Source organism: Hyperolius riggenbachi, chromosome 11 (assembly GCF_040937935.1).
Source record: "Hyperolius riggenbachi isolate aHypRig1 chromosome 11, aHypRig1.pri, whole genome shotgun sequence".
NCBI lineage: Eukaryota > Metazoa > Chordata > Amphibia > Anura > Hyperoliidae > Hyperolius > Hyperolius riggenbachi.
This window is the reverse complement of record NC_090656.1, coordinates 89,014,574-89,038,792: the sequence shown is the minus strand read 5'-3', so window position 1 is coordinate 89,038,792 and position 24,219 is coordinate 89,014,574. Positions and strand designations below refer to the sequence as shown.

General features: G+C 41.7%; 1 protein-coding gene across 17 annotated transcripts in view; it reads right to left on the bottom strand.

Moving 5' to 3' along the window:
- Positions 1-24,219, bottom strand: part of SYT7 (synaptotagmin 7) — a 945,664-nt gene that overhangs the window by 525,918 nt on the left and 395,527 nt on the right. The window contains exon 1 of one of the 17 annotated variants that reach the window (XM_068261186.1): positions 8,443-8,499. The exons of the other annotated variants lie outside the window; for them this stretch is intronic. The gene's annotated coding sequence lies outside the window, so the exon portion shown is untranslated. Of the gene's footprint in view, positions 1-8,442; positions 8,500-24,219 lie in introns of those variants that run through there. 17 annotated transcript variants of the gene reach the window in all.

The following is a 24,219-nucleotide window of genomic DNA, read 5'->3' as shown; positions in this document are numbered from 1 at the left end:
GTAAGTGTAATGACCAGCACATGTAAACGTTGAGGCCGGGGGAGGGGCCAGCCTCTTGAGCCAGTTACTAACTGCATAGCAACCTGTTCTGAGTCCCACACTGCGATGAGAGAGCAAAGAGTTGCTACCAGGTATGCTGATGCTTGTCATCATCCAAACAAAAGTATGGGGCAAGGACAGTGACGAAGCTACGCTGCTTTAATGAGTGGAAAAAGTGTGGCTGCTCGACTGCCTGTTCTGTCTGCAAGAGGTATCTGGGTCACAAGAATGGCAAGCAAGACAATTCACATACATGTAATTCAGCTGTGTATTATTCTGACTGTCTGTCGTTCTGCTCTAATGAATTCTGAGAAAGCTTTATGTATATATTTTAAACCCATCAGCATGTATAACATCTAGGTCTGTTGGGAAAACATGATCATGTTCGGCTGTGACTCAACTTTCCTTTACTGTGAGCTCCCAAGAGCAGGAGCCTCAGAGGCATTTGTGTTGACAGACCTATGACCCCGCATTTTAACCCAGCTGTACATTGCAGCTGGATATGCCAAGGCTTTATTTAGAAATGCATTACATAATATAGACGATCCCACTCCTCTATCAGAGCATACATTCTATAATGCATTGTCTTTTCACTGGACCAGAAAATGGCATTCAGGGGTCATGGAAATTCTTCGACAGAGTCAGCCTTGTGGCAAGAAATTGTGGGATGTATAGTGACAGAGCAGAGCTGTGATTGACGTATCATTCGAGGGAATGATTGAAAGAAAATCACCGATTGCCGCGGAAATTTCTCTCAGGCCAAGAGCCAAGTGAGTTGCGTGACTGTAAAAAAAATAAATGTTACTTACACGTAAATAATACTCCTACCTGGAAGAATTTTCTACTTTACGGTTATCTGTTTTGTGCAGTATGCATAATCTTTTTACACGCAGAGATGGTAAAGGATACGTTTGAAGAAGTCATAAAATAAGCATTTTCATGGCATTATTCATGAGCGTTAAGAGCTGACATGTTTTCTGCTCTCCTGTTTCCCATGATGCAATCTGCCCAGAAGTCAGGATAACAAATTCTATCATTTTCCCTACACAGTTCTCTGATGCAGAAGAAAAATGCTAAATAATGCAAATCCTGTGTTATATTTATTACGGGGGCTGATGGTGCCACACAAAGAGTTCGGAGCACAGAGAGTAAAGATCACCTTGTTGTCTAATTTCAGGCTTTGAGTCCAATACGTTATCCAGATGAACACCTGAGTGCTGGACGTAGGCAGGCAAGTACGTGGATAAGTCGCTTGCTACACAGAAATCCGCCAATTAATTGATTTATAAGATTCACATTACCACGCAGTCACCCTACTCAGCCTGGGCTTTTTTTCCCAGACAGAAAGGAATTCTGCTCCCTCAGTGTGTGGGGAGTCCAAACGGAAAATAGGATTAGGACAGAAAGCTAAAGAGATAGGAGGGAAGATGGATTATATTTATAAGTGGAGCAGAAGAGATATAAGAGGAGGGGAGCGCTTGTCACAGAGGAAGAGAAGACGTGGGAGAAGAAGAGGACAATCCAGAGGGAGAAACACAGAATTATCTGCTGTAAATGCACGTACACACTCAGGTAGACCTGTGCACGCTTTTACCGGGGAGAATCATGGAACTGATCCCAGCATGTCTCAAGAATCAATCACCTAAAATTAGAAACATGTCACTCATCACCTGTCCTAATGCTACAGATACAAAACAGAGAACAGTGGGGTAGGAAGAGAGACTGGAAGCACAACAAGACACTTGCAGTCTCTGCAATCTACTCTTCATTTGTAGAATAGTGTTAATGAATGATTACAACTGTGTATTCTGTAACTCTGCAGTCATTGAGGAACGTTTTCCCTCCCCATGCCCAGACATTTCTCACTGTGGCTGTCTTTTTAGAAGCAGGTTCTGGAGGAGGAGGCAGCGCAGTGGTGGCAGCCACTAATGTATAATCCTGCTGTGGGGGCCCAAGGTAAAACCTGTGGCTTTGTACCTCACACTCTGCCAGGAGATCACTGATAAAAATGCATGAGGAGATGTTGCCTATAGCAAACATTTAGATGTCTATTTGTAAGTGAAAGAAACAGAGAATCCCTTTTTCTTGGTCAGATGCACCTCCCAGCTCTAGTCAGCATTCCATGGATGTTCTTCAGTCATCTATTAATGCGCTACCCAGGTGCAACACAGTGCTGAAGGGAGGATGGCAACCAACCAATCACCTCATGAAGAGCATTTATATGGGAGCCTGAGTTATATTTCCCCTGCTGGCTGACTGCTTCATTTTCCCCCAAGCTCAACACCCCAGCTGTGGTAAGGAAAATATGTTTATTAAGCTAGCAGAATGGTGACATTTGGCGGGGCTGAAATGGAGATAAAAACACAATTTGGCTAAAGAGATCAAAGATGTAATTACTGGCACAAAGCTTTGTATGCCAATAAAATGGAAAAAAAAGGAAATGTTATAAAAGAAATGTACTTATATATAAAAAATTAAATTAAAAGTAAATTAAAATATATGTATATATATATATATATGTATATATATATATATATATATATATATATATTTATATATACATATACATATACACCAGGGGATGAGCAGCACAAACCAAATTATATGCAATACTATGCAAAGCATGCACGCAGCACTGGAGATCCCGTCTCCATAAGAATCATATAAACGCAGAGGGGCTGCAGCACACAACAGGAAAGCAGTGACTTGGGCTCTTGGTTACGCTTTAACGTGTTTAAGCTCACCAGCTGCACCAAAGTGTCCCCAATCTGGTGAGTCCTACTCTAACCAGGAAAAAAGGCTAGTTTTTTATCAGCGTTCTAGTGGGAACCATGCCAAAAGCCAATTGGTCAACTAAATGGGAAAAAAGGAAATTAAAAACACCTCAACTTCTACTAGCTACTGACTGAACTATGAGCTCCGCTCATTTATATGCTTAACTGTGCTAGAGGTGGGTGTGGTTATGCACGCTCAAAGGGGAAAATAATATATACCAGGGGATGAGCAACACAAACCAAATTATATGCAATATTATGCAAAGCATGCACGTGCATAGTTCAGTCAGTAGCTAGTAGAAGGTGAGGTGTTTTTAATTTCCTGGTGAGGAAATTTGATTCTGAAATAATGCTACAGTGTGTATTTTTCACTATGAAAAAGTATTTTTAATGGTAAAAATCAATCTTATTGGCTCAAGGAACATATATTCGCTTTCACCAATTAGTGCTGCAGTGCAGAGTGCTGAAGGTTTTGCACAGGAGCAATACCCAATCAAGCACAGTACTGCTTCAGCTACAAGACATATATTTACGTCCTCGTGGCTTAGATGAAGTTACAGAGGATGTAGATATACTGTAGTGGTGGAAAAAGTGGTTAAGCTATTGAAAATTTGGCAGCCGTTGCCTCCAAAAAACACAGCCTAAAACATGAAGAGTCTCCTCATGGCGTAAAATTGTAAGTTTACTGAGAAAAACCTGCCTGCTTAAAATCCACGTACAGTGTAAATCACTTGTTCATAAGCATATAGCAGTATCTCTTATGGTTCCGGGCTCCCACACCATCCTCCGCATGAACCACACTCCAGGAAATGTCAATCGAGCAGCGTGCGTTGTAGCTCCGCCCTACGCATTTCGTCACATGTGCGACTCATCCTGGAGTGTAGCCAGAAGATGAAGAGTGATTGGAAAGGTGAGCTTTCTGAGGACTACTCAAAGGCTTCCAACTGCTGAGATAAGCATGTAATTTTTTTTTTCTTCAAGTGTACTTTAGGCATTCTTTAAATAAATTTGAGCCAATAATTGCATCTTAACCACTTAAGCCCGAAGGGTTGTTTCTTTTTTGCATCTGAGCAACTTTCACCTCCCATTCATTCGCCGATAACTTTATCACTACTCATCACAATGAATTGGTCCATATCTTGTTTTTTCCGCCACCAATTAGGCTTTCTTTGGGTGATACATTTTGCTAACAATTATTTTATTCTAAATCCATTTTAACAGGAATATTAAGAAAGAAATCGAAAAAAATCATTATTTCTCAGTTTTTGGCCATTATAGTTTAAAATTAATACATGCTACCGTAATTAAAACCCATGTATTTTATTTGCCCATTTGTCCTGCTAATTACACCATTTAAATTATGTCGCTATCACAATGTATGGCGCCGAAATTTTATTTGGAAATAAAGGTGCATTTTTTCAATTTGCGTCCATCACTATTTACAAGCCCATAATTTAAACATTTATATTAATATACTCCTTTGACATGCATATTTAAAAAGTTCAGACCCTTATTTATTTATTTTTTAATTGTAATTTTATTTTATTTTTTTATTAAAAATTGTATGTGGGTAATTTTTGGTGTGGGAGGTAAACAGCTAAGTTGAAATGTAAAAAAATGTATTTATTTATAAAAAAAAATGGATGTGTGTGTAGTTTTACTATTTGGCCACAAAATGCCCATAGTAAAAAAGTCCTGGAAGCGTGATCGTACGCTTCCAGGAAGTAGAATGAAGACGGGGAACTTTTTGTAACTCAAAAAAACAGCAGCCTCTGATTAGAGGCTGTCGGTTTTTCCGCGGGGGGCTTCGATCAATCAATGGGATCTATAATCCCATTCATTGATCGCTGGGCGGGAGCACGCGCGGCCCGCGGAAGTGCGCGCAGCCAAACTGGACGAGAATGTTCGTCCAGTTGGGCTAGAATTTTAGTTTGCCGTACCTAGTCATTTCTGTTTTCTCAGTTAATGCTCTTTGTTAGTAAAAGATTTAGTGTAAAATAGAAGTGTCTGTGTATTCCAATTAGCTCTTAATGACTGCACAAAACCTTAACTAATGATAATCTGTGTTTCTGTGTATTCAGTCTTCTATCTTGAAAAATGATTTAGTAATTTAGCATTGGGTATATAAAAGCAAAGTAGGAAATTTGCACTTAGAGTTAGCAGTGTTGCCAACTCATCCCTTTAATTACTGACACATATGAATTATACAGGTTTCGTCGCTAGGTAGATGCAGTTAAGGCACTGAATATGTGTAAATAGCCCCAGAACCTGTATAACTAAGATGTGTCAGTAATTAAAGGGATGAGTTGGCAACACTGATAGTTAGTGTCCCTAAAAACCTGGGCACCATCATAGTCCGCAATGCAAATAGTGGACAATTTGGTGTCAGCACTAATATAGCGGAACTCCATCTATCAGCGGAAAACAAGTTACACCACATGGAGTTCTGGTGCAATGTGCCGAAATGCCAAACACAGCAGAGATAATGGCGGTGCTTCTAAATAGCAGCAGAAGGTGCACAGATTTCATATACAGGTAGGAGAGGTTAGGCATGTAGTGTTAGGTGTATATAGCGGAAGGTTACTGTCAGAGTAAGGTTATAAACAGTAATAGAAGAATATTGATAAAATTATCATACAGATATTCTACTGGTACGTACGTTTGTATGTAGGCATATGCAAGGCGCTATTTTGTTGTTGTTGTTTGTTTTTCTCTGCTTTTATGCTGTGTTTAGGGTTAATGTAAGTCTCCCCAATATTAAAGCAGACAGAAATAAAAGCCAAAATTAGGTTCCAACCTTTCCTCACTGCATCCAGGAGTAAATAAACACATTTTTCGGCTAAAATTCAACTTTACGTCCATCAGTAACATTTAAAATGTTAATATTACTTCAACTTCTTAACTACCCGGAACTTCTGTTCCTACACAGTTCTCCTGTAGTTCTCCTTATATAATTTAACATCATACAGTTTCTGTACAGCCAATTTAGTGACAGATATAAATTATTCTAGACATTGCCCACTTAGTGATTTTTATGGTCGTGTACAAGTTGCAGAGGTTTCCTTTTACCTCACAGAAAGCTGGTACTATATATATATATATATATATATATATATATATATATATATATATATATATATATATATATATATATATATATATTTGTGTGTCACATTTAGAAAACATGTGCAAGAATTTCATACAGCTGTTGACGGAAAGATAGGATGCATTCCATCCATCCCACTGTGGTGGAAAAACAAAGCCTGGGCAGCCATCATACTCATAAAGCGGGGAATACAGAGACTGACATGTGAAGGGGACAGAACCAGAGAGAGAAGGAGATAACTAGCGACTGACAGGGAAGGAAAGGGAAGACAGCAGCTCGGGAATGTAGCCGTGAAGAAGAAGCAGGTGGCAAGAAGCCTCCAATTAGATAAAGAATAGAAAGGCAAATCTTTTGTCAGAGGCTCAGAAAAGAGCTGCTTTTATTTTAGCATCAGAGAGAAGCTTCTAATTGTAATAAGCTTCCTGAGGATTGGTGAATAGTTTATAAAGTGTCTTATACTCTGGAAGAATTAGATTTGCTTTGAAAAGGCCTGGCAAGCCACTGCATTCTAATTCATGATATTACACAGTACTATGCGAGGCAGGTAAAAAGGGCATGGCCTATGCCGCGATTAGCAGCTATAAATGGTAGTTTGTGTACCTGAGGTGCCCAATAAAATAGCAGGCACGGGGGCTACCTGCAATGCAGATTACGGCTATAAATATTACTGCAGCTTTTAACATTTCAGCAGATAGTGTTAGGTGGGGGAGGAGGGGTCTTTAGGGTTTGGCACCACCTGGGGGGTCCTTACTGTAAGGCACTGCCTGGGGTGTCCTTAGTATTAGGATCCGCCTGGGGAAGTCCTCAGTATCAGGCATCACCTGGGAAGGTCCTTAGTATTAGGCACCATCGGGGTGATTGGTTAGTGTTAGGCATCAAGAGGGTTCTGTGAGAGTAAAGTTAGGGCATAGGAAAATATTGGTAAAGATTACCAATATTTTACTAACAGAATTAAGCAGTAGAATATAGGTAATTTTACTGATAATCGACTAGCACCTATCTCCAGCACCATTTTACCAGGCACCAATTTTACAAGTGCGCTTACTATGTATGAGCCCAGGTCTGCTTATACGGAAGCAGTGCAATTCTCTCTGATGCAACACTAATGCCCCAACCAGCTATCCTATAAGCAGACAAGACATCAGCAGTCATTGCGATCAAACTACATTGATAAAAATGTAAAATGATTGCAGTCAGGAAGGGGAGATGGGAGCTACAGTTAGAACAATGCACAACAAGACAGAAGTACGGGTTAGGACACTAGCCTTACAACCATTACTGCTGTATACAAACAGCAGCCAATTACTCTGAGTGGCCTAGCCTTTAAGGCTCCTGTAAAAGCCTCCATTTAACAATACTAGCTGAATCCTGAATCTGACAGCATGAGGAAAATCATGGCAAGACAAGGATAAGAAAGCAAGATGAAGCATGACAGTGACAGAATGCACTAGCAAAACCGACATGACTAAATACAAACTGGATAGAAGGACGCTGAAGACACTGTCAGTAGAGTGCAGGATGTACAAGGTCTATGGACAGGACTGGTGAACAGATCAAGCAGGTTTCTGAAGAAAAAAACTCATAAAAGCACCTCTATGCTCTCCACAACATTTAGAATAAAATACCCTCTATAAAAAGCTGCCCGTATGTATTCATTTCATGGTGGCTTGTTTGAAAATTACTGGCAAGCACCTCTTAAGCTGTTTCATTTTCTGGTATGCTCTCAGAGCTCTTTCATGAATCCCCTGCCCATAGCAATTGGTCTGCTTTTGGGCCAAGTGCTGTGGGTGCACACATAATTGCTAGGATACTGTCATTTCAAGCAATTAGATACAGAAATGTATGCGGAATACGTATGTATGATAGGTATGTATGATGTGCATACGTAAACTCACCTTGCTGCCAAACACTTATGGCTGGAGTTCTCCTTTAAAGAGAACCTGAATTGAAAATTAAAAGTCAAAATAAACATAAACACGTCATACCTATTTCCTGTGTAGTGTACTCATCAATCTCTTTCTCCTCTCATGCGTCCTGTTTGTCCACTAATATCAATGGAATTCTCTGTCCTCCATTTTGAAAATGGCCATTACCCCATAACAGCTTCCCGGTCAGCACACTGTTAAACTGTAATATCGCCCACTTGAGCCATAGGGAAACATGGACATTACCTTGCACATTCAGTTGTTACTGACAGCAGCTGAAATATAACTGACAGCAACTGGTATATTTCAGTTCTCACAAAATCTTGACAGAAATGGAAGGACTCACTGTAAGAATAAAATGGTGAGCTTCTGAGAGGAACTGACGGTGAGGTTAGTATGTAATATTCATTTTCAGCTACGTCATGTGTTTATTTTCAATAATTTTACTCAGTACAGGTTCCCTTTAAAGTTAGGCGCTAGCTTGCAGTTGGTGTTGTTAGGAGAAGCAGTTAGTAAGGCGTTACAGAGAAACTTTAACCCAAGATTGAACGTCATCCCAATCAGTAGCCAATACCCCCTTCCCCACAGGAATATTTACCTTTTCTCAAATAGATCATCAGGAATATCTGCGTGGCTGATACTGTAGTGAAACCCCTCCCACAGTTTGCTGTCTGTGACCCTTGTTGCATTGTGGGAAATAATGGCTGTTTCCAACTGCCAAGCAAGCAGCATCTCCCTCTGTACACGCCCACTTTTTTAACCTTGACACACAGTCACTCAGTGACCAAGTTTGTGAGATTTGGTGTCATTGGCATCAATAATTTGCAATTTCCTATTGAAATGAAACCAATCTGATTAGCTGTTTGTGGCTCTGCCCCCTTTTGTGAATTTGAACCCCAGTCACCCAGTGACGGGCTGTAGCAGGTTTGAGGCCTCAGCCATGAACAGTTTAAACCACCAACAACACTAAAAATAATTTTGATAGCCCCTTTTTGGGGTCTACATGAAAAGGGCGCCGGTAAAAAAGGGCGCCTGGTGGAGCCCATATATATACCAACTTCGGCTACAAAAAAGGCGCCTGGTGTAGCCCATATAAACTTCGGCTACAAAAAAGACGCTTGGTGTAGCCCATATAAAAACTTCGGCTACAAAAAAAACAAGGCGCCTGGTGTAGCCCATATAAAAACTTCGGCTAAAAAAAACCTCCGGGATGTGTTAATTACTATTCCCCCTCCAGGCCGCCATGGATAGTGGGGGAATGAAATAATTCGGCTTCCAGCACTTGTAGCCCATATACAAACTTCGGCTAGAAAAAAACTCCAGGATGTGTTAATTACTATTCCCCCTCCAGGCCACCATGGATAGTGGGGGAATGAAATAATTCGGCTTACAGTGCTTGTAGCCCATATAAAAACTTCGGCTACAAAAAAAAGTCAATAATATGGGCTACAGAGGGGCACCTTACTGTAGCCGAAAAAAATATGGGCTACAAAGGGGAGCCTGCTTGTAGCCGAAAACCTTGTAGCCGAAAAAATATGGGCTACAAAGGGGAGCCCACTTGTAGCCTATATCAAAACTCGGGCGCCCTTTTCTACACCTTGTAGCCCATATTTCCAGAAATAACATTGATGTCTATGGCGGCGCCCTTTTCATACAGGCAGCTCGGGCGCCCTTTTCAACCGATCCCCCTTTTTGATAGCAGTTTTTTTCTTCAGGCACTTTTCAATTGCAAAGTGCTGAAAAAGTATTTTAAATGAAAGATTAAAAATTATCTCCTAGGTGAAAAAAGTAATTGCATGTGGGCCAAAGGCCCATATGCAGTTCACTTACTCTCCTGAGTTTTCTCCTAGGTGATATTTTTACAACTTGTCACAAAATGCCTTTTCAGCCAACAGCTAGCGAGAAACTATTAAACATAATTTTGATAGTACTTTTTCACCTGCTTTTTGATATTTTTTCAATTGCAGAGTGCTGCAGAGTTATTTTAACCTCCTGCAGCCCCAGGACCGCATAATGCCGATCGGCGTGCAGTCCTGGGGGCGTGTTGTGCAGGAGATTGTTCGCGCCAATGCACGCGCATCTCCGCATGAATGACGGAGCGGAGGTCCGCCATTAGTCTCCCAGCGGCGATCGCCGCTAGGAGACTGTTAGATGGCAAAACCGCCATCTAATAATAGTGTGAGACAGGAGTGATCAGCTATCATAGGCTGAAGCCTATGACAGCTGATCACGGTGATTGGCCGGCGGGGGGAGGGAGGGTAGGGAAAATAATAAAAAATAAACATTTTAATTTCAAATAAGGAGAAAGATATTTGTAAAAAAATAAAATAAAATAAAAACCACTGGGGGAGCGATCGGAATCACTTGTGCTGAGTTGTGCGGCCCTGCAGTGAGGCCTCCGAGCAGTAAATACAATCAAAATCTGAACTTACCTGGGGCTTTCTCCAGCCCACCGTAGGTTGGGGGGTCCCTCGGCGTCCTTCTGGCTCTTCTTCCAGGCCCTGCTCAGAAATGGCTCCCAGCGGTTTAATCACGCATGCGCCGCACTGTCACGCCAGCCGCCGTCATGACGCGAGGCAGCTGGTGTGGTGACGACTGACATCATCTTTGCGGAAAAAGGAGCCCGACACTCGGGCCCAGTGCCGCCAGGAGCCATTTCTGAGCAGGGCCTGGAAGAAGAGCCAGAAGGACGCTGAGGGACCTCCCGACCTACGGTGGGCTGGAGAAAGCCCCAGGTGAGTTCAGATTTTGATTGTATTTACTGCTCGGAGTCCCTTTAAAGCTGCAGTGGCCTATTTAGTGAAAAATGGCCTGGTCTTTAGGGGGGTTTAACACTGCGGTCCTTAAGTGGTTAAAAAGAAGTTGAAAAATTATCTCCTAGGAGAAAACTCAGGAAAAAAAATGAATTGCATATGGGCCCATGGCGCATATGGAATTAACTTTTTACTCCTGGGTTATCTCCTAGGTGATAATTTTCATCTTCTCTTTAAAATAAAATGTTCAGGGTTTATAAGTACCCCAAAGTTAATGAAAATGTGCTATCAAAACTATTAAGTATTTTCTTGCTTGCTAGTGGTTCAAAAGGCATTTTATGACAAGGTGTGAAAATATCACTTAGGAGAAAACTTGGGAGAAAAAGGGAATTGCAGATGGACCTATGATTGGTACCACCTCTACACTTATTGCTTCTTGCCTGGTCATATCCAGGAGATGCACATCACCTTAACTGAAGGAGTTTAGAAAGCAGATTCACTAATTTCATCCTAGAAATCAATATCGTTCTAGTAAAATAAAATTAATTCTTTATTATTTAATATGTGTAGCAGGAGATATGAAGGTAATATGAAAACATGAAGAAATATGTGCTGTACCATAATATATCCTCCAGGGAAAGGAATGAGTTGTGCCTTAATGAAATAAACCCAACGAAGAGAATAAAAGCCACTGCCTTGCAGCACTAGATAATATGAAGGCAACAGTTGCCATTTCTCCTGGAATCAGAAGTGTTAAACCTGTAAACAAATTCATATTATATAAATGAACTGTAAGCTCTTGGGATTAAGCATCTGTACTGCAAAGGAAAGAGAAAAAGCGAGGCCAGCGAGTGTGGGCTGAGAGGTGACCTTGACAACAAAGGCAGCTAGAGAGATTTCTTAATTTAAGTGCGAGAAGTGCAGGTCAACGCAAAAAAGTAGAACCTTGTTTCTTCTCAATGAATGCAGTGACACAGTAAAGACCTGTAAAAAACAATGCATTTGTAACAGATGGTTAGAGTAAGCCTGCACCAGAAAGCTATTTAGGAAGACCTATGCTGCAAGGACAGAGACAATTTCTTATTTCAAACAGTTCTTCAGCTAAGATGCTCACATACAAGAATCGGATGACTAACGCAATAGTAGCAAAACCCCAAATATTCATCAAGTTAAAGTGTTACTCTAGACATCATGTAGAAAAATGCAAGTCAGGAGAAACCATCATACTGATGTGTGTTTTACAGAGTCCAGATCCTGAGAAGTTAAACTGACCCAAGGCCCTGAAATAAAAGTGTGACACTTTAGCCCTGCACTGACCATAAGGTTATTGTGACCTCTACAATCATTGACTTTAGGGCCCTAAGCAACTTGAGTCACTGGGCAATTGTGCAGGTTACCTCTATGAAAGTACCAGTCCTGAGCCAACCTCTAAAAAAAATGATACATAATGTTCCATGCTCAATGTTATTTTTTTTTGCTCTTTTTTCATATCATTGTAGACTAAGGGCCATATCCTATTCAAGCTGATAAGTAGCTTGCAGATGCGAGCTACTTATCACCTTGCCATCGCACGAGGATTACCGGCAATTCCTATTGCCCATATCCTTCGCGCGATGGCCGATCGTTAGGGAGCATTACTCAGGCGAAAGCCTGAGCGATGCTCCCTTTTACCGAGCGATGTGGAGTGAGGTTTACGCTGTGGTGCTGTCCATCAGCACCACGGCCTCACTCCCCACACATGCGCACTCGCCCGCCTAACATCCGCCGCCATCTTCCGCCACTGCATCTGGGGGTCTCCTTTAATAAGGAGACCCCCAGAGCTCCCCGTCGGGTCGCCGCACAGTTTAGAAGTCCCTGCGCAGCTCTGCAAAGGTTCCCCGTCATACTTACCGCCGCCGATCACCCGCCGCCTCTCGCGGCAAAATCCGTCGTGTAATTACAGTGTACCTAACACTGTAATTACTGTGCACATAGAAGGAGCCCGGGCAAAGCATCTTTGAATCTGCAGCCGGGCTCCCCATTGGTCCGCTGTCTGAACCAATAAAATGGCTCAGACAGCGGACCAATGGGGAGCCCGGCTGCAGATTCAAAGATGCTTTGCCCTGGCTCCTTCTATGCGCACAGTAATTACAGTGTTAGATACACTGTAATTACACGACGGATTTTGCCACGAGAGGCGGCGGGTGATCGGCGGCGGTACGTATGGCGGGGAACCTTTGCAGAGCTGCGCGGGGGCTTCTAAACTGTGCGGCGACCCGACGGGGAGCTCTGGGGGGTCTCCTTATTAAAGGAGACCCCCAGATGCTGCGGCGACGACGTGTGTTAGCTAGTTTAGACCTGCTTTTTGCAGGTCTAAGCTAACGCTCATGTCTGCCGGGAAGCATCGCTTCCCAGGGACATGATAAGGATAATTGAATTCCGTGGTAAGAACTCGCTGGGCGATTATATCGCCCAAGCGAGTTCTTTTCCGCCTGGGGGGGTCTAAAGTTTAATTAGATTAGGCGATGCCCCCATCGCCTAAGTTATTGGTGTCACGTCTAGTCATGGGATCTTGGTTACAGAATTAGTGGGCACTGGTTTGTAATTATCCTAAGATAGCTTTTTTTTAGGATAAGAGCAAAGAAAGGGTGTCCGCACAATGTCCCTTGCATCAGGTTCCTTTATTATGGACGTATCCACACCAAAACACACATCATGTAGCTGACATGTTTCGAAACATGATGTGTGTTTTGGTGTGGATACGTCCATAATAAAGGAACCTGATGCAAGGGACATTGTGCGGACACCCTTTCTTTGCTCTTGTCTCGTTGGATTGGCCTGTCCCGGTTCCAGCACTGTCCCAGGGAAGTGTGAGCGGATTTCTGGTGATTTTTTTTTAGGATAGTAAGATACAGCTGCATCCTATGGTTTTATGTGTGGAAAGTATTTGTGCTGGTTGCCTATGCCAACCTGCAATATTTTGTTTTAAAAGCAAAACACTGCTATGACAATGGTAGATGGAAGCAGGGCATAGATTGTAAAGATACTCTAACAAAATTTTCAGCCTTATTTCTTCTATCCTATAAGTTTCTATACCTGTTCTAATGTAGGCTGTCTTACTGCAGCCTTTCCTAGTTGCACAGTGGCTGTATTATCTCTGTTATATAATCTAATCTTCTTTCCTCTGATGGCTTTGTCAGGCTCAGGCACTCAGGCTGTAATGTGTAGCTCTGCTTGTGATAGGATAGAAGCTACCCTCTCCACGCCCCCTGCAGGCTCTGTATGAGTCACAGACGGAGCTCCTCTCAGCCTATCACATGCCATGTCTTTTGTTTGTAAACACTGCCTAAAACTGGCAATTACAAGCCAGGATTGCAGCAGGGAGTGGCAGAAACAGCACAGAGGGGCCCAGGAGAACATAATGAATAGAATGGTATGCTTTTTATTGTAAGAATTTTAGAGTACAGATTCTCTTTAAAAGAACCAACAAAGAACCAAAAACCAAAAAGAGCCCATAGCGATCTTCACATACACCGAGGAAACCAAATACAGAGGACATCATTCCTGTGCCCACATACACAAATCGGGGTTGTAAAACATGAATGCAAAAATCTACAGACCACAAAAAAAAAAAGAAAGACACCAGGCAAATCCTTATTATCACTTGTGACATCAGCACATGTATTTATCTTAAGGCAAACCCAAGGTGAGAGGGATATGGCGGCAGCCATATTTATTTCCTTTTAAACAATACCAGTTGCCTGGCAGTCGTCTTGATCCTGTGTCTATGATACTTTTAGCCATAGACTACGAACAAGCGTGCAGCTTGCCTGTACATGGGTTGTAACCGGAGATTGCAGCTCTGAATGTCAAAGTCTAACAAAACCTAATCCCCTCTCTTCCACCTAACAGTTGGATTGCCCCCTTCAATACACACAAACATAATGGGTCTGTCAATTTAAATAACTTAAACCAACCATCCATATTCCATCAGGATGTGTAAGGTATACTACGGTTCTGATCCTTTTTCATTAAGTTTTTTTTTAGATGTCGTCACCTTATCTATATTCCTAGAAAGTAAAAAAGGAATCAAATGAAATAGGGTTAAAAAAGTAATATCTTGTTGTTCCTGATTGCGTATTTTAAAACTTGTCCTGTTCAAAGCAGCACAGTGGCGCAGCGAATAGCACTTTTGCCTTGTCCCGCTGGGTTCCCTTTTCCCACACAGGGCAACATCCACAAGGAGCTTGTATGTTCTCCCCGTGTTTGTGTGGGTTTCCACTAGGGACTTTGGTTTCCTCTCACACTACAGAAAAGTTAATTAGCTTCCCCCTAAATTGTCCCTAGACTACAATACACATATAACTATGGTAGGGATTAGATTGTGAGCTCCTCTGAGGGCCAGTTAGTGACAAGACTATACATAGTATGTAAAGATATGTGGAAGATGTCATCGCTATATACTGTATATACTCCCATATAAGCCTAATTTTTCAGCACAAAAAAATTGCTGAAAAGTCACCCCCTCGGCTTATATGCGGGTCAGTGGAGCAGAACGGATGGTGGAGCAGGTTTTGTTACTGGCAGAGGAGCTTAAGGATTGTGCACTAGTGATCCTGCTCTTACCGGCTTGCGCCCTGCTGTGTCCATGCCCTCCATCCCCTGCAACATTGTGTGCAGAGTGTGCTGCTCAAGACTACCTGTGTCCTCTGGCTTGTGGAGCAGAGTGTGCAAGCAGCATTGTCAGCTGTTCAATGATTGGTGATTCTTCCTGTGTGGCAATTGCTGTGTCTAATGAGGGGTATATCAGGCTACTGTGGAGAGAGCTATACTAGGTAGCGGGCTTATACGCGAGTTAATCATTCTTTCCTGGTTTCTGCTGGGAAAGTGGGCACCCCGGCTTATACGCGGATTGGCTTATACGCAAGTACATACTCATAGAATAATAATATATGCTCATAATAATAACAATACTAACTTATTGCATTGTTGCTTGCTAGGTTCTAAAAAGGTATGATACTGTATAGGAAAGGTGAGTAGATTCACTACGAAAAATGAATGAACCATTGCATAAAGAATATCCAGTGAGATGCTGCTGCAGTGAGGTGTAGAAAACAGCAAGTGAGCAACCCAATGTGGCGATCCACACACAGATCTGTGCTGTGAAAATGTCTGAACGAGTCTGAGCAGTGACAGCGACCTGGTCAGTGTATCTGGGAGAGATGGGAAGATGATGACTCCACAGAACTTAGCGGGAGCGAACATTGTTAAGAAGATGGAGCCAGAAAACAGATTTTAGATGCACTGTTATATATGGATCACATTTTTAATAATGACTGTACATCTTGTACTAAGCAGATCAGTGTTATCAAGTTCACAGCTACGGTTGAGCAATACATGTTATTTATTTACTCTATAAATAATGTTGTTAGAAAACATTCAATTTAAACAGAATTCTGACTTCTATTTGATTAAAAAAATCATTACATGCATTCCAAATGCTGCTGAGAAGTGCAATTTATAAGCAGGCTGCATCTGAGATTATAAACATCTTGAGAAAACAGCCCACATTATGGATATTTAACGTACTTGTATCATCCCTATCCTGTAATTTCATAAGCAGTTCATAGTGATATTGCAGAAATCTTTCAGCCCAGCAGCTGTTAATGTACTCACTGCTGTGCCAGTGCCTGTCAGTGGAATCAGCTAAGATCCAGGCCATGTGACAAATACAGGTTCTGGTAATATGTAGATACCAGTACATACTAAATGCCCCTTATCCCAAATACTCTTTATAGGCTCCAGAGGCCCCCCCCCAGACATGCTCCCAACTCTGTGGGAAGGGTTTATTTACATACCATAAGCCACTAGGTTGCACTAGCAATGTAGGTGCACAGGTGGAAGCTGGAGTAGACATTACAGCTGCCCGATGGAATGCTGCACAAGAAGATGGTTCAGGACCTTTATTAAAAATCACTCAAATCCCACCACTATCAAACACTGCTGAGGAGAGTTCTTCACATGCTCCTAAATCAATGTTTATAAAAATGGCAATCGTCAGAAAAATGATTGTATTTCTGCAGACATTATAACACTTTCCTGTCTGTCTGCCATCTATTTATGACAGTAGTGATCAGCTGCTTCCTGAACAGTGACCACTACCTTTACCTTTTACCAAAAATCAGCATTAATATTTGCCTTCACCTCATGTACAAAGTGATGAACAGAAAGATGGCAACTTCATAGTGGAAAGCAGCACTTGGATCTACAAAGAATTGCTTGTTTGCCCTCTGACCAAGAAATGACCCGTCTATGATTGTAATGGTAGATTTATTGTAGCTGTGAGAGAGAGAATGATAACAAAAGGACCCTCAAAAACCCAGTGTGCCTGAGTCAGAACTTGATGTGCATTGCAATGAATGAAATAAGTATTTAAAGGACAACTGAAGCAAGAGGGATATGGAGGCTGCCATATTTATTTCCTTTTAAAGATCACCTCCAGCCAAAAAAAGGTTTGAATGGCAATACATATATCCATTTTATGCACTGTGTATAGTTAGATAAACATATAAGGTTTACATCTGGTACATCATAGTGGATAGAACACACTAACATTTACTGTATATCTGTTGCAGCACTTCCTTCTTTCTCATGCTGAAGCCTTGCTAAAATACACCCTCAGCATGTGTCCTCCCCTCCATCCTGGTTTCCTCCCCTGCCCCTCCCTCCCCTGCTCTCTGCCTGCCTGGATCAAATTATATCTCTTTTCACAGAGAGGAGAGACAGTAGAACTGCCTGTCTTATGTCTGTTTGCTATAATTCATATTTCAGATGTCTGCCTGGATTAGATCACATGGACATGAAGGGGGGGGGGGGGGGTGAAGTTATGACATCATCCCCCAGTATCCTTTGCAACTATGGTTTGGAAAGAAAAAAAAATCATCCTAGCCCAACTTCATACTGGGGGTGGGGATTTCAAGACCATATGTAGAATACAGACTCTGGGGGTGAGAAAATCACACTTTATTATGTGTGATTTTATATATCTAGGCAACTTATTAGTTTTAAAGCAAACTGTAATTTATGATCTAGATACTCTTTAAGCAATACTAGTTGACTGGCTGTTCTGCTGATCCTCTGCCTCTAATACGTTTAGCCATAGACCCTGAACAAGCATACAGCAGATCAGGTGTTTCTGATTGTCAGAACTGACAAGATTAACTGCATGCTTGTTCCTGGGGTGATTCAGACACTACTGCTGCCAAATAGGCAACTGGTAGTGCTTTGAGTCCTATGGGAGAAAAGCGCTATATAAATGTTATTGTATTGTATTGTATTGTTTAAAAGGAAATAAATATGGCAGCCTCCACATTCTTCTCACTTCAGTTGTCCTTTAAGTAGTGTTTTCTATTGGTGTGAGACACAATGAACACACAGTGAGATCAAGTGCAAACATCATTTACAGATATACTCACTGTACTTACAAATAACAGTGTATATGTTTGAAGCTGCACTGCTGCAGATTCCAGTGTGCATGCAAGCTTTGTGCCACTTGGCTCTTCCTCTAATCCTCCCCAAGCTCGTGTATTTTCCTAAGGACTGCCAAGATGCTTCCACTTTAGGGAAACTGGCATCTATTACTTCAGTAATAGCTAGTCTGGGTGTGAAACCCTCTTAGCAACTGTTGCTTGGGAGGGAATTGGGACCAGCCCTTAATTTCAAACATTTATAACCTTGTGGCAGATAAGCTTCGGTGAACGATGTGAACAGCAGTGAGCCTTAGAGAGAAACCTGGATATGTGCGGAAAGATGGACAGTGCAATTTAAATCAGAGAGGGTCCTTTTTATGTTCTGAAGAGAAACCACAACATTGACTAGATTGTGCCACTGGCTGCAGTGCTGTAATAACCTTCTGAATGCCCTTCTATTTTAAACAATTTAACAATCTGTAGTCAAAACTCAACCTGATTGCTGTTTGTTGTAAAGAATGTATTTCACGGAAAATGTATTCAGCACAGGAATAGTTTTAATATTCTGATTATTTAAGTACTATTTTAGCATTTGCTTTTTCTGCCAAGCACACATTTTATGAAACAAATTGCAGAGAATGCAGCTTGCTGGATTCTCAAATCCCAATTTAGGGCAAATGTATTCACGTTAGCCTAGGGCACCATAAAGTCTAAATACCGACTCAGTCACAAGCACAAAAAAAAGTCACTCTGGATGCAGAAATATTCACAACAAAACCTGTTTCTGCTCCAAAGCCATGCTTAAGGGAAAATACAGGCAGCTTACAGACTTACGGAGTAACTTACACATGATGAGGTGATGCGCATGTGCATTTGTAAATTCTCCTTTAAGTATGAGCTATAAATATGTCTGTAATGTTACGATAATTAGCTCCCGGTTATGCATGTTTCAAACTTAAAACTAGCAGGGAAGAGGCTGTCTTGCATTGTATAAAGTGTATGCTATGATGCCTGCTACACAAACAAGCCGTATACTGCCTAAGTCCTGATTCACATGCAGAAACAGCGTGATGCAGAAACAGCGTATAAAGTGCATCCGTGCCGCATCATTCACATACCTGCTGTTTTGCATCTGCTCCGTTTGCGTCGCTCCCATCCGCTACACCTGCTGCCCCGTCTGCTCATTCCAAAATCGTTCTGAGCGTGGCAGGAACATGGGGCTCCCTGTTAGATTGTAAAAAGTCAACTGAAAGCCTATATATATCAAGAGGGAGGTTTCTCAATGGTCCACCATGAACCAATGAGAATGTTCCCTGCTGAAGCAAGATTCCCACTGCTTTTTTGCAAACCAATGGGGTGCCCCATGCTTTTGCTGGGCTCTGATCTGCTTCAGACTGAGCGGTGGGTGTCAGTCAACCTAATCCATGGGCAGATGAGTTGGTGTATGCAGCGACCAGGCTTCCATTGCATCTGATTTACAACACAATTGCAATACGGTTGTGGAAAAATGCAGTAAGTCAGGTTTTTGCATTTAAGGTACAGTCTGTTTGAGCTGTGTTTGTGTTCTGATTGACAGCGTGAACACATCCTATTAATAACATAGATTGTGTTTACAGTCCAATTTTGCGTTTTTTCTTTTGTGCATTCTGGAAAATGCAGCGTTTTTTTTTACTGCAGTGTGAACGGGCCCTCAACCTGCCCATGGAATAAGGTAACAAAAGCTGCTCACTTCAGAGGTGATCCCGTGCCTTTAGATTCCCTGATACACACTGACTGCAGGTTGATATCAAGAGAAAACTATCACTGTCAGTTAAAGTGGACCCAAATTAAAAATTCAAGATTTCAGAAATAAAATCTATTTTCTAATTTATAATAATAAATAGCAGTCTTTTTTCAGCTGCATGATGACAAATATAAAATATTTTAAATGTATTGCCGGGACGGAATCCGGCAGACTGGTGGAGGAGATAAAAAAACAAAAACAAAACACAGGCTGCTACTGATGATGTCACAGGGGAGGTGATCTCAGCTTGTGTGAGCTTTCACATAGACGACGCCCCTGTAAGGGAGGGTAGACAGGATGACAAACACACCCATTATCTAAAACCTCATACTAAGCTCAGAAGTAATGGCTGCCACCTGTATAACAATAGTTATGAAAAAAAGAAGGGTGAAAAGCATGCACTGAAATGCTCATAGGCTTAAAGGAGTGTTTATTTATCTTTGTATGTGTCAGAGTGGTGCAACTAAATATTTTGAATTTAAAAAAATGTTTGGTTTGGGTCCGCTTTAAGCATTACCTTCTCAATAGTTCAAACAGGACCCTCTCCTCACAGCTCCTTCTAGTAAAGCTGTATGATCATTCATTTATTTCTATGGCCACTTAAAAGCCCTAAAATCATCTCTTCTGTGGAGTCAGAGTCTTGGGGTTGTAAGTAATTACTGGATACCTGAAGATGGAGGCGGAGTCAGCTAAAATGTGCCAACTCCAACTCTGACTGCTGATATATTTAAATTGTCAAGGAAAAATATGGTATGCTAAAATTTCCTATTTCAAACTGTAAAAATCAGTCATAATAAAGTACTTATCTGGCATACGAATGAAGCCCAGTGGTTTGTCGTTGTTTGAATAGTATGAAGTCCAGCTGATAACTAAAACTATTGCCTGGACAAGGACTTTAAAAGAGACTAAGTTAGAAAGCTTCATGCTCTTATATTTCAAATACTATTTATTAACGCTCATTTCATAGCATTGCTACAGTAATTTTAATGAAAAGTAAAGTGACACTTTTAAAACAGATTACAAGTTCATGAAAATGAAAATGGCCATTTTTGGAAATTAAATATCCTTTACAAATATTGGTTGTGTTGTGCTGGGTATGGTATAGGCCTGGGAGTGTATGCCTATTTTATAAACAGCATGTTCTTGTCTCATTTAAACAAACTAATAACTTGTGTTTTATTCTGTCTGAAAGACAGATTTTTTTTCTGGGATGAAAGCCAAGGTGACCCTTATATAGACTCAGCCTTCGATACAGAAGGTATGCCAAGTTGCCTTATCTACTGACAGTGTGCCAAAGTTGTTAGGGTGCCAATGAATTAATTCAGTACACAATGCTAGCAGCTCCAGGTCACAGTCCTGCATCGCTTACGTTGACAAAAATAAAGCCAGCCTATGCCAGCATGTTAAATTCAGAATCAAAGTAAATCTAACTAAAAAAAAGCACAAATCTAAAAGACAAGCTATTCTATACAGCAAACTGAAGGAGCAGTAATGAGGTCCAAAGGTCATTAACTCGTAACAACCAATTAAGTTTCCTTCTTGTGTAGCCACATTAATTAAAGTCGAATTATGATTGGTTACAGGTTACTTCACTTCGTAAATCAATGACCTCTTTAATCCTTTCCTACAAACCCAACTTTGTGACTGGAGCGATTTCTAGCAGCAACCAAACACAATGTTTTATTTTCCAACTCAAAACAAAGGATTATCTGTGACTGCTGTAAGCAACACATTTATTTTCTTTTGTGTCTGTCTTCATCCCTCTTCTGGGCCAGATCTATAAAATAGTTTTTGTACTTATGGGAGTGAAACATTACAATTCATAAACCATCCCCTGTGCGTACGAGAGGAATCGGCGCAGGGGACTTGGGCGCAGGATACAACCTGTATGGCTTATCCTGCTCTTGCACAAATTCCCATTGGTTTTAAATACTATCCCCCCTCATGGCGGCCATGGATGGTGGGGAATGAAATAATTTGGCTTCCAGAAATTGCTGGAGGCCGAATTATAGTGTTTTATAAGTAACTTCAGCTCAGACTGCGCTGAAGTTACTCACTGCTGCGCCCAAGTCTCCTGCGCTGGAATGGCACTGTTCGGCCCCCTGTGCACACACAAATACAGTAGTTGCAAACACAGATACTGTATCTGCCTCCATGGATTTTATTTTATTTGGTAGAGACAAGACCTGCACATCGGCAATGTTAAGCTAAGTACACACTTACAATTTCTGTCACCCGACTGGGATCGGCCCCTCGGAGAACAGAACGTGGCCGAGTTCTAAAGAAATGCGGCACTAGTCTGCAGTCTAGCAATGTGTCTGTTGCCACTATGGAGGGGGAGGCGGAGGCACAGCAAGCCTGTATAATAGAGCGGAGGGGTAGTGGTGAAAACAATTGCGTCTCCTTCCATTTGACTTCAAGAATTCCATAAATATAAATGCTTGGCTGAGAGTCCATATAGATATATATAGATCAATGATGGTGGAGAAAGGTCAAGAAGGTAGCAGACACTGCTAATGTCTTGGAGAAAGAAAGCAATTTAGTTACAGCCTGATCAATCCCTTACCCAAAGAATAGCTGGCTAGTCTGTTCCACTAACACTCTTTATGCAGCTGGCATTTTTTGCCTGATTCCTTAGTCTTAATGTATCATAGAAGTCAAGTATCACCTGTTGTGCAGAGGCGCTTGTCCCACCTTTCCATTAACCACTCTACAACTGCTTAACGCTGATTGGCAGCCGTAGAGTGGCTTCCCAGGACCGCCTAATTCCAAAAGGCATCAAGTCCTGGGGAGGAGATAATCACACGCATCCCCGCTTGAGTGATGGAGCACAGTTCCATCTACAGTCTGCCAGCAGCGATTGTCGCTGGCAGGCTGTATACAAAAGAAGTGGCCATTTATTTACTTTGTACAGCACTGTGATCTACTGCAGCGCTGTACTGGGGACAGCCCTGTCACTTGGCTGTCCCCTAGAGTGGCTCCGAACGCGATCCCTTCTCATAGGCTGATGCCTATCAGAGAGAATCACCCTTATTGGCCATTGGGAGTAGGGAGGGGATAGGGCAAAAAAAATTACACAATTTTAATAAAAACAAAATATCAAATAAATTAAAAAATATATCCTGCAGCAGCAATCAGAGCCCACCATCAGAAAGCTCTGTTGGTGGGCAGCAAAGGTGGGCAGACTCATTTGTCTGCTAAGTTGTATCGTCGTGCAACACACCGTTAAAGCTGCAGTGTGCTGATTTGTAAAAACTAGGGGGTGTAAGCCTGTAGTCTTTAACCACTTCAGGGACGAGAGCAATTTTCAAATATCAGCACTGCTCCCATTCTTTTGTCAATAACTTTATTACTACTAATCACACCTAAATTATCTATATATTGTTTTTTTTTTTCAGGACAAATTAGGCTTTTAGTGTAATGTAATGTAGTGCTTTAAGTAATTACCTTATTTTCTATGCATTTTAAAGAGAAATTAAGGTAAGAAAATAGAAAAAAAAACACTATTTCTCCATTTACATCCAATATAGCTTTACAATAAACAGTGCTAACTATAAGTTAAACCCACAACTTGTATTTGCTCATCCATCCTGGTTATTACAACATTTCGATTATGTTCCTAGCACAATGTATGATGACAATATTGTATTTGAAAATAAAGGTGTCTTTTTTCTGTTTTGTGTTTTTTGCTTTCTCATTGTACACAATCGGTTATTATGAGATCTTATTTGTAAAAATAATAGTAATACACCCTCATGGCATACAAAAGCCAAGTTCCTAATGTAACAATACAAGTTTTTTTTCTCTGATATTCTGTCACTTTGTTTTCATTTTACAAGTCTTTTATTTTGGTACAGAATATGTGAAAATGTAATTGCTTTTGATTCAGTTTGTGACTAAAAAGAATACACAAGACATAAGCCTCAACCCTAAAACTCTCTGAACTCCATTCTACAACTCTTCATGGTTAAAATTATACCACATATGCCTCATCTAGTAACACACTGGTGGTGCAGTCTCCACAAATACACTGGACAAAATATATTCGTCCAGTTAGGCTTAAGTGGTTAACCTCCTTGGCGGTAACAAGCCGCCGGAGGGTGCCACTCAGGCCCTGCTGGGCCGATTTGTTTAATTTTTTTTTTGCTGGACGCAGCTAGCACTTTGCTAGCTGCGCCAGCACCCCGATCGCCGCCGCGCGCCCGATCGCCGCTATCCGGTGCGGCGCGCCCCCCCCCCCCCCAGACCCCGTGCGCTGCCTGGCCAATCAGTGCCAGGCAGCGCCGAGGGGTGGCCCGGGACTCCCAATGACGTCCCGACGTCAGTGACGTCGGTGACGTCATCCCGCCCGTCGCCATGGCGACGGGGGAAGCCCTCCAGGAAATCCCGTT